Genomic DNA, 12815 nt, shown 5'->3' with positions numbered 1-12815 from the left:
TAGAAGTTCCAAGAAATGCATAATATTGGGAAAGTGCTATTAACTAAGTTAAAACAGCAAGACAATCCTTGTGCCACACCTGCAGATGTCCTTCCACACAACTGGTGTGGCCGGCTCACAGCCAGCCGTGCAGGTCGCGGCAAGGGTCCTTGGGAAGGAGGGCACCGCGGCTCTCAGGCAGGCAGGGGGGCATGGTGTTCACAGGATAGAACTCTCCCTTCTTGGGGGGCACATTACATCATATAGTAGCGCCCCAAACTATAATTTTCATAGTACAGCTCTATTTTGGGGGTTAAATGGGTTTCTGTGGGCTAATTACCATCTATCATGTTGAAAAATTTGCAAACGTATACTGGAATTAATGATTCTTGCTGGCTGTCAGCCTGTAGGCCATCCTTAAAAGCAAGCAAACAAAACACATTTCTGCAAAGCCCACTGAAAAGCTTTTTGTGAGATCAGAAATGCAGCCTCCATCACCAGGACAAAGGCCAAAAACAGATGTGACAGGCCCCTGGCCATTGGTGCTCCCACACCTCTGCTCCTCTGGGAACTTGCCGTGGCCCTGGCCCTCCCAGAGCGTCAAGCTGCACTAGATACACATCACTGTAACATCTAAGTTCAGCTCTTACTAGATATGGAAGTGAAAACAAGAAAAGAAGAAAATTTAAACTCTCAATCTGTATGCCATGGGTTGTTCCTGAATGGCAATGAAGACAAGGATTTTGTGTATTTCTTTCCTCCAAGGTAACACTATTCCCTGGACTGTTTTCACTGAAGAAGATAAGGTAAGAATACATCTGATCGGTATGTATGTATGTGTGTGTGGTATGTTTTTTTTTGAAAGTCTAGATCTCTGGTTTTGGAGCATCTGGGGTATTACTGTTATCTGTATTTTGCCCCTTAACCTTCTGTATGTCTGTTCCTGAAGGTGGAGGTTTTCAGCAAAGAACTCTAGGAAGCTTACTTTATAATAAAATTTAAAAATTAGATCAATAGAATTCAGGATCATGGAAAATAGTGAATAAAAGTCAAGATCCAGTTAGAAAGTAGTTACGTGGTCCAGGCATCCTACAATTATCAGAGTTGAGCTGATTATTAATTTTTGAGCTTCCTGACAATCAAAGTCAAAAGGGGAAACCATTCAGGTCTAGAATGTGCCTTAAAAGCCATTTTCATTCCCTGGGAAAAGAAACATAGAACACAAACAAAAAAACCCCCAAACATTGTTGTCACACAGGGGTCAAAGAAATTCATTCAGTAACTAGTATCTACTGTGTGTGAGGTGCTGGGCTGGAGTTTGGGACTCATAGACGAATAGGATATATTCCCCACCCTCCCAGGGCTGATCCTGTTCTCAGGAAACAGACACATGTACAGGTGTCATATCCTGGAGCTGTAAAAGTTACAAGAAGTCCAGTACAAAGGAGGGCACAGAAAGGTTCCTGAACCCAGAGGCTGCTGCTCTAGGAACCTTCCAGAGGGGGCCCAGGTAAGAGCACTGTGTCTGGCTGTCACCAAGGGTGTGTGCCCATGCCTAGGAGATCAGTCATTTGACAGGTGGGGTTGACAAGACTTTGTGAAGCCAAGTCTGTCACCTGAAGAGATGACCAACCCATCCTGAAGCGAGAGAGAGGCCAAGAATTCTGTTTTCTCTGAGAAAACAGTTCTGGACCTGCTTCAAGCACATTAACTAATAGGTGGTAGAAACTTCAAGATCCACACCGTTAAAGAGGCTGACATTACTCTGGCTTAGGAGATAGCTGAAGCCAAAGGCAAACCTCAACAGGTCACAGTTAAGAGTTTACCTTTGAGCAACATAGCCTTCTGCTAAGCAACCAGAAAAGTTTGTTAAAAGTTTATCTTAAGTTACTACAATTTTTAAGGCTACATGGAATTAATGAATATCAAGCAATAAGGTTCTGGATGCCATCTGCTTACGTAATGGAATTAGAGTAGATCATTTGAAGCCACTCTTTCTAATTAGATAGATGGTTACCAGAATCAGGGGTCACGTTTAGTGACTCACAGGATGTAAAAATAAGACCACATAATCAGCACAAAGATGGCATAATATTTCTGAGGAGGCAATGCTGGGGTCTGCCACTTACTAGCTCTATAATCAGGGCAAGTTACTTGACCTCTCTGTGCCTTCATTGTTCAGATAGCTCAAATGCTGCCTGGTGCCTAGCAAGCGCTCAGTAAAATTAGCTCTGATTATAGTTCTAATTTTTATTATCACTATAAATTCCATAAACATTCCTTTATTTCTGCTTGTGTTTCTATGCATTTTTACATTGTTGACATTATGAATCTCCTTTATTTTCCCTCTAAACAGATGAGTTATTTCTCTGAGTCATTAAACATTATGAATTTGTAATCACTGTATATATTCACAATCATTCTGGTCCTGAAGCTATCTTTAGGGTCTTTAGTCCTCCTTTCAATGGCCCTTTTTTGGCTTACCCATTACATTTAGGAGAAAAGGACAGATTATTTCAGGGCGAGGAAGATGTCAGCTCATGTGCTCAGTGAAGAAGATACAGAAAAAAGAAAGAAAACTACAATTGTAGATCTGTGAAAATTTACTGAACTATTTATTGGAGGCAGAGTTTTTGTTTTCAGAGTAATAACACATAGCAGTGTCTGCATGTTGATCACACAGGGGGGAGGGTGGGATGTTGGGGTGGACGGTGCACTTGAGATGAACTGAAGCACTAGAGAAGGATTTATGGGCATATGTGTTTTTAGTGCTGCAGAGATTCCCCATCACGGTTTCCCTGTACAATTAACTCTTTTCTGTCCAAATCAAGACGAATCTGCCTGAAGTTCTAAACCATAAACTTAATATTATTATTCTCCCTGAGACCTTCTGTTTTTTTTTCCAGTGATGTGGTTGAAGCAGTCATTTATCTTTTTCTGTCTGAAATACTTCCTATTTTAAAGAAAGGTACAAGGTTCCAACTTATGCCTTAAAGGAGAACTAAAAGCAAAAGAAAGAAGCCAAATAGATCTCCTATTAGAATCCTATTGTTAGGGGATTGGTGTCTCTTCTCTCTTCCTGCCGAAATTTTTCTATTTCCAAAATGAGGCACCTTCCATTCTTTACGACAAACATATCAAAATTAAAATACCAACTCTTAGCTGTCAAAACAGCTTCAAGAAAAAGTCAGTTATGGATATTATAAGTAATAAAGAACCAACAGCTACCTATGCAATGACTTTTCTTTTTATCCATGTGAAAAATACTTTAAATTGTTTTTAAATGGCATAAAGGACTACAAGTGAGTAATCTGCTAGATTCACTGCGTATAAACTAAGGATGGAATGCCAACAACATCATGGACCTGGGAGCTGGACCGACCGTCCTCAGATTGTAGAACTAACCTTTTGCAGACAAGTCCTTGTTTTAAGTTTTTGGGTCAAAGCTAAAAACTGTCCCTTAACACAAGCAGTAGGTGGGATTTATCACTTCCTAAAGAGAAGTTTTCACATATCATTGGGATTTTATAGCTTTGATGACAAGTTAACTATTTGTCATTTGTAAATAGCCTCAACCATGCCATAAAAAAGAGAGAGCAAAGATAATGGTAAGCCAGGTCACTAGTCCTGGTGGATTTATAATAATTATAATTGAGCAGCAAATAAGTTCAAAGTGGATGGTTCTAATGGATTGGAAATATTTGTACAAGTCAAGAAAATAATGCATGGTGCCTCCGAGAAGAGATTACTTCCTTTATTTGTAGGACAATCTCTTGATTTGTGTCATGTAGTTTAAAACAACTTTAAAAGCTTTTGACTTGAAGCAAATAACAGCCCATTCAGAATCCAAGTTGTTTAGGTTTAATGACTAAATGGATATAGGAACAGTACTTCACCACCCTCTCTGCAGTTGATCCTGTAGTGCAGAAACAACTCATTGCCCTCAACCTGGCCTGGAGCTGCCTGTTTGACACTTCTGGCCTTCTTGGTTACCTAGTACAAGACCCACCATGTAACAGGGCTCACACAGCCTGAGTGACAGAAACTGCCAGAAGTTTAGCTTGTTTGCATTAAAGGCTAGAAACAATGTCTGGAGACCCTGCATGGTGGGAACGCAGGAGGTGGCACTGCACACCCCTAGGGACCCTGCATTCACACAGACTGCTAGGCCTTGGTCTGATCACATCTTTCTGTTGCTTAAGAGCTTCTGATGGTTCACACCCACTGCCTTTGGGGTCAAGTTCAACCCCCACGTACAGCCTCTAAGGCTCTGTGGTCAGGCTCCAGCTCACTGCTCTATCAGGAATGTTTCAGCCTTGCTGCCCACCCCATAAACCGCTCTTCTTCAGGGGCACTTCCGGGAGGTCCCCTGCACCACTGCCCTCTCCCACAGAGGCCAGCGTGCCTTCCTTGGTGTCGCTTTGCACCCTGGCACCTTCAGCACTTTGCACATCTTAGTTTGTCTGCCTCCCTGCAGTACTAGGCGTCTCGGTGGAGATGGGGTCTTTCCTGTCTTGGTGACCTCAGTGCATATTAGGCATGCAAAAACTGCAGGGACATTAGAGATTGTATAATACCCAAATGTAAAAAACTCCCCCAGTTTTAGCCCTGACCTCTCTCTGGAACACCCAAAACTGATCCCCGTCTGATGGATGACTTTACTTTCGGGAGGCAAGTCCAACAGGTACTTCAAACAACTGAGGCCAGTCAGTGACCTCTGCTGTCAGTCACCCGTACGACACCAGCTTGCTGTCTGCTCCTTCCCGCCCGTCCTCCCAGGTCCTCACGAGTCACCTTGAATTCCTCCCACACATTCCAGCCCTTGCTAGTTTCAGGGCCTTCTACTGGCTCCTGGCCACACATACCTTCCTCTCCACTTCTGTTCTTGGTCCCATCCTGGACCCGTGACCTTCACTCAGGCCTGGGCACAGGCCCCCAAAGATCTCCTGGGCTCAGGCTCTCCCTCCCCCAGGAGATTGCTGCCAGGGTGGTTTGCTGCCCAAAGAATCTCCAAAGCCCTATATGTCACTGAAAGCCATGGTCTCTAACCAACCTACCCAGCCTACCAGGAGATCCACTGTGGTCTTTGTTCTCTTTGAAGTTTTACTGCATTTATCATTTACACTTTCTTTTGGAAGCAAACTGCACAAACTTTAATTTTTCAGCTGTTGATGCCTTGTTTACCTAAACATCCTGCTGCCCCGAGGGCACTTTTTACGCTTTGTTATATGTCTTGATGTTCAGTATACACAGCACGGTGAATACCCATAGACTGACTTAAACAGAAAATACCAAGATGTTTAAAATCTAAGTTATTCTTGGGCAAAAATCTCCTAAGCTATAATATTAATGGAACACCAAACTTCCATTTTTCACTTATCACTAATTATGCTCCCAGGGCTGCTCCTTTATATAAGGCATTGGAAGAGTGTCTGACCGGGGGTTAAAACAGCCGTTAGGAAGAGGAGGAGAAGGATTGAAATGAGGACTGAGATACATGGACGCAAAAGGAGGACATGTAGTTTCCACACATACAGCCACACTGCCAGGCAACACAGTTTGGAAGCCTGTTTGATTTGTAAGTCCATATGGAAGTACACTGATGAAAATATATTTGGACGGGTTTTATAGTCTTGTTGGTCAGAAACTAGTTGGACAAGAAAGGCCAGGGCACTGACCTGGAATGGCTGGAGTCGTGAGCAGACAAGACTGGCAGGCACTTGAGAATCTGCTATCAGTTCCTTAGAAGACTGCTTTTCCAGGCTGGACCTGGAGCCTGGGATTCTAATACTGGAGAGCTCACACTGGCACAGGGCTCCTTACAGATTCCCTTACTCTCTGAAGAGTGGGCAGGCCATGGCCACACTTGGTCTGCCCCAATGTATGTTCTACACCGGCCTTCCATCTGTGGAAAGGTCAGCAGAACTGAAGTCAGGGTCACAACTCAGGGAAGGCCAAGACGAACAGGGGGTACTGGGCAAGACAACTTAGGAAAGAATAGATAGTTGAAGGGAGGAAGCTAGCCACATTTTAGCTCGGGGGTGGACAGCACGAGTGAAGAGGTGTGCTTGTGAGAAACAGAAGGTCTAGAGGTGAGCAGGCGTCACAGGGCACCCCACCCCCCAAAGCACTTCTAGGGGAAGGTTTGGAACTTGACTAAGTCTGTCTTCAGAGGAGAGACAAGGATAATTTGGGGGTTGGATGATGTATTTTGCAAGGTGCAAGGAAGCATGGCAAGTAATTTTCAGGTTCTAGAGTTGATCTCTGGGGATGGGATGAATTTAAAACAGAGACTGATGTCCATGATGGATGCAGCAACTCATGGTCCCAGCCCTAGGGTTCCTCCTTAGCAAAATGTGGCACCTTTTTGACAAATGTCCTGGGGTACATATTTAATGCAGGCACCTCAGCAATTCTCACATGGGGTTGGCAATATGTCTATGGATTTTCATTATGGGTCTCCCAGGGCTTTATAAATAAATACTTTTATTTGATCATTTAATCCAACATACAGTAAATCCCTAACACTTGTCACGACTACAAGATTTGATTAGATTTGGTATAAAATGTTTTGAATTTTCAGTAATACCCAGGAAAGACTAAGGGACAACCAATTCTCTCACAAGCAGTGTATCACAAATATTTTATGGAGATATGTTAATTATTATATTAACATTAATCTGATATCCATGGATGGATAGTTTAATGAAGACATGCCTGTAAACTGCCATGAATTCCCAGTATTGTTATATTTCTTTTGAAGGTCACCATCAGTTTTAAAATCTGACATTTGTGATTTAAGTCTATCTTCTCTTTCTGTTTATCCATTCCCACCACACCCTCAAACTAACTCTCAGGGCCACTTGGCCATTAAGTTTGGAAAGCTGGCATCATGTCTGTATTATTTTCCTTGCATAAAATCTTAGCTGCTTCTGATTATGTGTCTCTCAGAAAAAAACTGGGTTATCAAAGCATAATATAACAAAGTGGTATGGAATAAAGACAAAGTCCATGAGTTCCAGATAATTTTATGGGTGTCTTTCAGCAGTTTTGAATTGGGGTGTATCTTGATCATCAGTTTTATGCTTTGCATTCAAACTAAAAATGGGGAGAGAACAGTAAGCTATAGAGATGGAAGTGGAAGAGAATGGGCCAGTATTCTACCAATCTCCAGAGAAAACAAAGACTAATATGCTGATTATAGCGCTGGACACATAAGCATTCATAGAAAGTAATACAGAGCTAGCACGTAGGGGTTAGTAGCAGTAGGTTAAAAATTTCCCTCAGTAATAGAAATATCTGGCAATGTTATTACTCAGCCTATTTCTCCAGTCAAGGCTGATTTCATTTAATTTTATATTTGCGCTAAAATAAGCATCAAACGACGGGAGAAAAGATCAAACAAATGGACTGGACCTAGATAACCTTATGTGAGAGAAAGGCAAACATCATTTTCATGAGTCACAGAGCTTCCTCTGTCTCATCAATCTGATACATAATTTCTGGAAATCGAGAATGCTGCAGGCCACCTTCCTTTCCCCTAAACATGCCCGACTGAAAGGAGGGACGACCTCCCTCCTACTGGACAGACACACATGTGGCTTCCTCTGGACCCGGGGGAGCGGGCGTGGTCACAAAGCACTCCGGCAACCTGCTGCAGGGCCGTCGGGGTGAGAGGAAGCGAGTGGATGCCTGGCCAGAAAAATGCCTGTTTGGGAGAAGGCAGGAAATTCTGATGTTGAGAAAAGGAAGAGCAGTGGGAAAGGGGACTGACGCTGGGGGGAGGGGTTGGGGGTGGGCAAGGAGCCAACCAGATCCCCAGGAATGGAGTGTAAGGACACAGGGATGCAAAGTGAGGGAGGGCATGAGAACAGCCTGGTTATCGCAGGCAGCGGGGCAATTGGGGGCCAAGGAGGGAGGGACGCAGGGAGGCCGTCTGCACAAAATTTAACAAAATAAGCCACAATGGGTTTCTTTGCTTACTTGTGGGGTAGGGGTGGGACGGTAGGGAAGGTAGAGGGTGAGGGCAGGGAGAAGGGAGGAGTGGGTGATTTTGTAGGAAATACATCAACTGTGGGCTTCTGAGGGATGTTCTGGGGTGATGGAGTTCGGCTTGAGCTGTAGCAAGATGAGCTCTTCACTACATGACAGCTCACGCATTGCATTTAAAGTGCGGCTTGGGGAGCGGGTGTTTGATTTTGTCACTATGTCACTGGCCATAAATCTCTGGAAAATGTGAGGAATGCATTTGATTTGAAGCATCTGAATTAATTCACCGTCATGCCTAACCGAGCGAAGCAGGTTTATAGCCACGCGTCCCTAAGTAGAGAAGGCACAGAGGGTCCCCACTGACCTTGAGAATAACTTCATCACTGACCTGAATCGGATCCAGTAGAAACTAAACATTCAGAGCATACTTTTACAGTAGAGGGAGCAGACGGAAAACAGAGTGAGCCTGACTGAAACGTGAGAAAGAACAGAACGGCAACCACTTTGCTGGGTGGGGCGCGGCTTTCTTTGTCACCGGCCCCCTCCCCTCCTCCAGCCCAGTAACTCTCCACCCAGCATTAGTGTGGATGACATCACTGATTTCCCAAAGACAGTCCAGCAGTTTCCTGCTTTCCAGAGTTCAGCTGGGCGCTGCCGTCAGCGCTGCACCTGGGCCGGGTCAGGTCACCCAGAGAGGGACTCGGGCCCCACCAGTGCTCGCCAGTTAGAGAAGCTGTTGATTTACCATGGATCTTTCAGCTCCTTTTCCTTGGACAGACTTCCACAGTGTGATGGGTCGATGGGTCCAGCCCAGCCCAGTCACAGCAGGAGGATAAACACGTGCACATAATGTGCAGGCCCCACCATTGTGGCTCTGCTCCAGAGAGAGCGCAGGGGCCCATGTGGATGGTGTAGGAAGGGAGGGGCAGCTGCCCAGTGGGAACTCCCGTCCCAGAAAGCCTGGGAGCTTGGGCCGCTGCATCTTCCAGTCCCCCCCGGCAAGATGCCTTTCTCTCCTTATTGGCCTGAGAGATGAAAGCACGAATAGTCTACTGCTCTGCAGTTTCAAGGAGCCACTCTGCACCCCCATCTCAGAAACATTCAAATGGGCACTGACCACCATATACAGGCTGTAGGACTTCTTAACCCCTTCCGGGTGAACTTCAAGACTGCTTAACCCCAGGAATCTAGCCTGGATCCTCATCCTTGGCAACCACTGTGTCTTAATTTTATGCTCTATGTTTGTCAACAAAAACTTCATATCTAAGAGAACTTTATGTCCACAAGACTTCTAAATTCTTCAGGAGCCACAGTGTGATACCAAAGAAAAACAGCCTGACATGCTGAAAGTTAACTTCAAATGGACTTCGGTTAGGGATTCACACCTGTGGATACCTTTCCAGGCCAATGGGGAGACAACACTTCACTGTGTAAGAAAACCCTGGGAGAAGGAAGGAGGTTCTCAGCTTCTCTCCATCCCTGACTTCAGGCAAGAAGAGCACTGGGAGAAATTAACATGGAAAAACCATCTTGAATTTCCTTAGCAGAATGTGAGGCTAGCAAACAGCAGACAGAACTAGCAGGCCTCTCTCAGGAGCGCATGTCCTGTGGGAACATTCCAGCTCTTCTGTCCTTCCTTTGGTGTCCCAGCTTCTCAGGTGTTAAAACTCCGCAAAACAGCCAGGACAGGCAAGGTTCCACCTGCGCTACAAAGGTTCTGACGCCCGTACAACCGACTAGCCCCAGTTAAACATTTTTTCCAAGTATTTTCAGTTATTCATCTCCCTATTTACTGTATTTTCATGTTATAAAAGTAACATATGTTCAATGTAGTGACTTGAAATAAGCAGAAAAGTAAAGAGAAAAAGCTACTCATATTATCACAGCCCCATGTTAACATTTTGGTGTCTTTTTAGTCTGTTTTTATATGGAATGTAACTTACTTCTCAATAATATCATTTCATATACTTTGCTTACATAATAATATTTTTATGTCATGAAATTTTTGCCAAATGTTTAAACAGCCCTTGTAAATTATAAAACATGAAGACAATGTCAAAACAATGTGACCACAAGACAAAGACCACTTACTAAATTTTTTTTTTGGCACAAGATTGTTTTGCAGTTTTATAAGCTATTAGGTTGAAGACTATAAACCTTAAGCTTTGAAGTAATTTTGGAACCTTAACCTAACAGAGTAATCTTTAGAATACTGGGATTGAAAAATCTTTAAAAAAATGTGCTCTTTTTTCCATCAAAGATCTATATTTGCTAAACTATTTCTTCAAGGAGATGTACTAAGTGGCGATGTGTTGGATCAAGAATCTTATTCTATTTTGTAGCTTTCAGTGATATGCTGGGAAGAATATATAAATATAAAGTCATTAAAGAAAGGGAAAAATACATACAGAACTTAGTAGGAACAAGACAGTTATTTTAGGAAGGAAAAATTAGCAAGATGGAAAAAGCTGCAAATACATGCATTAATAGTAGCAAAGGACTTAGATGTCCACAAGCTGAGTGGCCATGTACAGGGTGCTTCTATAGAAACAGCACAGGGAAAGTGAAATATACACGTGAAGTCTACCCCAGTCAGTGGTACTCATTAGCATTACTGTATTGTGATGATCAACACCAATTAAAGCAGTAACCAAACAGAACTTGATAAAATAATTAAATGGGAGAAAACTTTGGCCTATCAGATGGAAGGTAAAAGTTAAGTATTTAGAAAGCTAAAGCTGGAGGGGAAAGAAACTGAACTCTCTGGCATTTCTCATCTCCCCATAATAGCAAGGCTGGAGATGTCTACTGCCTGAGGAGGGACTTGCCTATGTTCAGATTCTCTACTTTTAGACCTACTAAGTAGCCTGGTGTGGTGGGGGAGGTGCCTCCCTTGAGGACACACCGAGAGGAGACTTCTCCTTTGCTATAAAGCCCCTAGCATGCTGTACTTGCATGGTTTTATTTACTAGAGTCTATTATAAGGTATGTGGGGGAAAGGACTAGATCTTGTTCACCTCCGTGTGATTTAGAACACCTTACATGTCCTAGGAATGAACGAACGAACGAATGAATGAATGAATGAATGAACGAATGAATCAATCAGCACTGAAGAAATGCTGAGAAGCTTTCTGATTTTGAGGTCTCAGTTTGGGCTTTCTAACCAGATAGATGGATATGTATTTCAAGGCATTCAAATAAGCACATGTAGAGTGATTAAGAGTGATTCATTGTGCTAGAATGTTCCCACCTGCAAAAGCCAGCCCCGCAATGTCCCCATTCCCCTTTTCCCGGGGCCATCTCAGCGGGAAGTTACCATACAGCATCTCCCACATGGGTGATGAATGTTAGAAGCATCTTAGCAGACTGGCAGGGCCCAGGACGGGGTCAAGTAAAAGTAAATACCAGCCCTTATTAGGCGATCCTGGCCACCAACAGTGCGTCTGCCCTGGTACTCTGCAGCTTCCCGCTGTCACAGGAGGCGGACCTCTCTGGCCAAGCCTCCACGATGTTCCCAGCCTCCAGGAACTTTACGCAGGCACCACTTCCTTCCCTGCTCCTCACTCTTTGTTTCAGGAGGCCCTTACCACGGTGCACTGCTGCTCACTGCAGTGTTCCGTTGTGGACACACTGCCACGGGGACAGAGGGCTCGCTCCAGGAAACCCAGCCGGCAGAACCGTTCCATGTTCATTTCCCGACTAGTCATACGTCAGAGGGGCAGAGGGATGGAGGGATGAGCTAGTGTTCACACATGAGCGGCGGCTCAGAGAATTCTGATTCTCTAAAACTGGTCTGACATGGCTGTGGATGTGGCAGTGTTAGGGTGCGAGGAGAGTCATGATGTGTATTTGTTTAGTGACCCCAAAGGTTTTAAATTATATTATGATTTTTACTTTATGAGTATTAACTGATTAACAACTAGTTAACATTTATGGATGCGCAATTTTTATACCAAACCGTTGTCTTTGTTAATTCACTTCTATCTCTACTAGCTGCCAGCAGAGGAAAGCTACTCTATTTTGGGGCTCCCCAGAGCCCTGAGCACAGTGCCTTCTACACATTACCTGAGAGATTTGTTGAGTGAGCCACTGTGGGGGTTTGAATCTGTCCAGGGCAAGAAAGGACAGACATGAGCTAGGCTCTCTCCTCAGCCAGGCCCACCGGTTCGTGCTCTGTGTGGGCACCTCACCACCCCCAGTGCCCAGGTGTTAGCCCTCTCTGTGCCTGCACCTCCCGTCTGTGCTGTCACATGTGAGCAAAGGCCTTCCCTGTCCCAGGAGGCTTAGCACTGAGGAGCTGCTACCACTGAGGCCATTCTAAGGAATATAAAAAAAAAGCTCTTCTCAGTACCTGTTTTTGTGAATTGAGGTATTAAAAATATAAAAATCCATCCTTTTTAGGTGTATAGCTCTGTGAGTTTTGACAGATGTATACAGTCATGGAACCACCCCCACAATTGAAATAGAGTATATCCACCCACCTTGAACAGTTCCTTGCGCCCCTTTGCAGTCAGTCCCCTCCGCTGAGCCCCACTCCCCAGGATACCCATCCGAATATTTTTACCTTCAGTTGTGCATTTTCCAAAATGTCATCCGGTACCCATTTTATTCAAACCCTTCTCCCTATACCAACTGTTGCTACCCTTCCCCAAACCAGAAGCTCACCCTGGGCCCTTCCCTGCCTTCCTGCCCCACCGCCTCTGTGGGGCTCCTGCTCCTCAGTGAGCAACCTCAGCGTAGCTGCTCTTGGAGAGAGTGTCGCCCTTTGCTCTCGTTTCTCTCCTGCTTATCCTTGCTTCTCCGCTGTTCAACATCTGCCTTCACCTGTATTTTTAACACTACCAAGA

The 12815-nt window shown here is 44.4% G+C and overlaps 1 protein-coding gene across 1 annotated transcript in view; it reads right to left on the bottom strand.

Moving 5' to 3' along the window:
* Positions 1-12815, bottom strand: part of MTHFD1L (methylenetetrahydrofolate dehydrogenase (NADP+ dependent) 1 like) — a 164690-nt gene that overhangs the window by 28216 nt on the left and 123659 nt on the right. The window lies entirely within an intron of this gene.

The sequence above is a fragment of the Manis javanica genome, chromosome 13, assembly GCF_040802235.1.
Source record: "Manis javanica isolate MJ-LG chromosome 13, MJ_LKY, whole genome shotgun sequence".
Taxonomy (NCBI): Eukaryota; Metazoa; Chordata; class Mammalia; order Pholidota; family Manidae; genus Manis; species Manis javanica.
The sequence above is the reverse complement of the archived record's forward strand: the minus strand, read 5'-3'. Positions and strand labels throughout refer to the sequence as shown.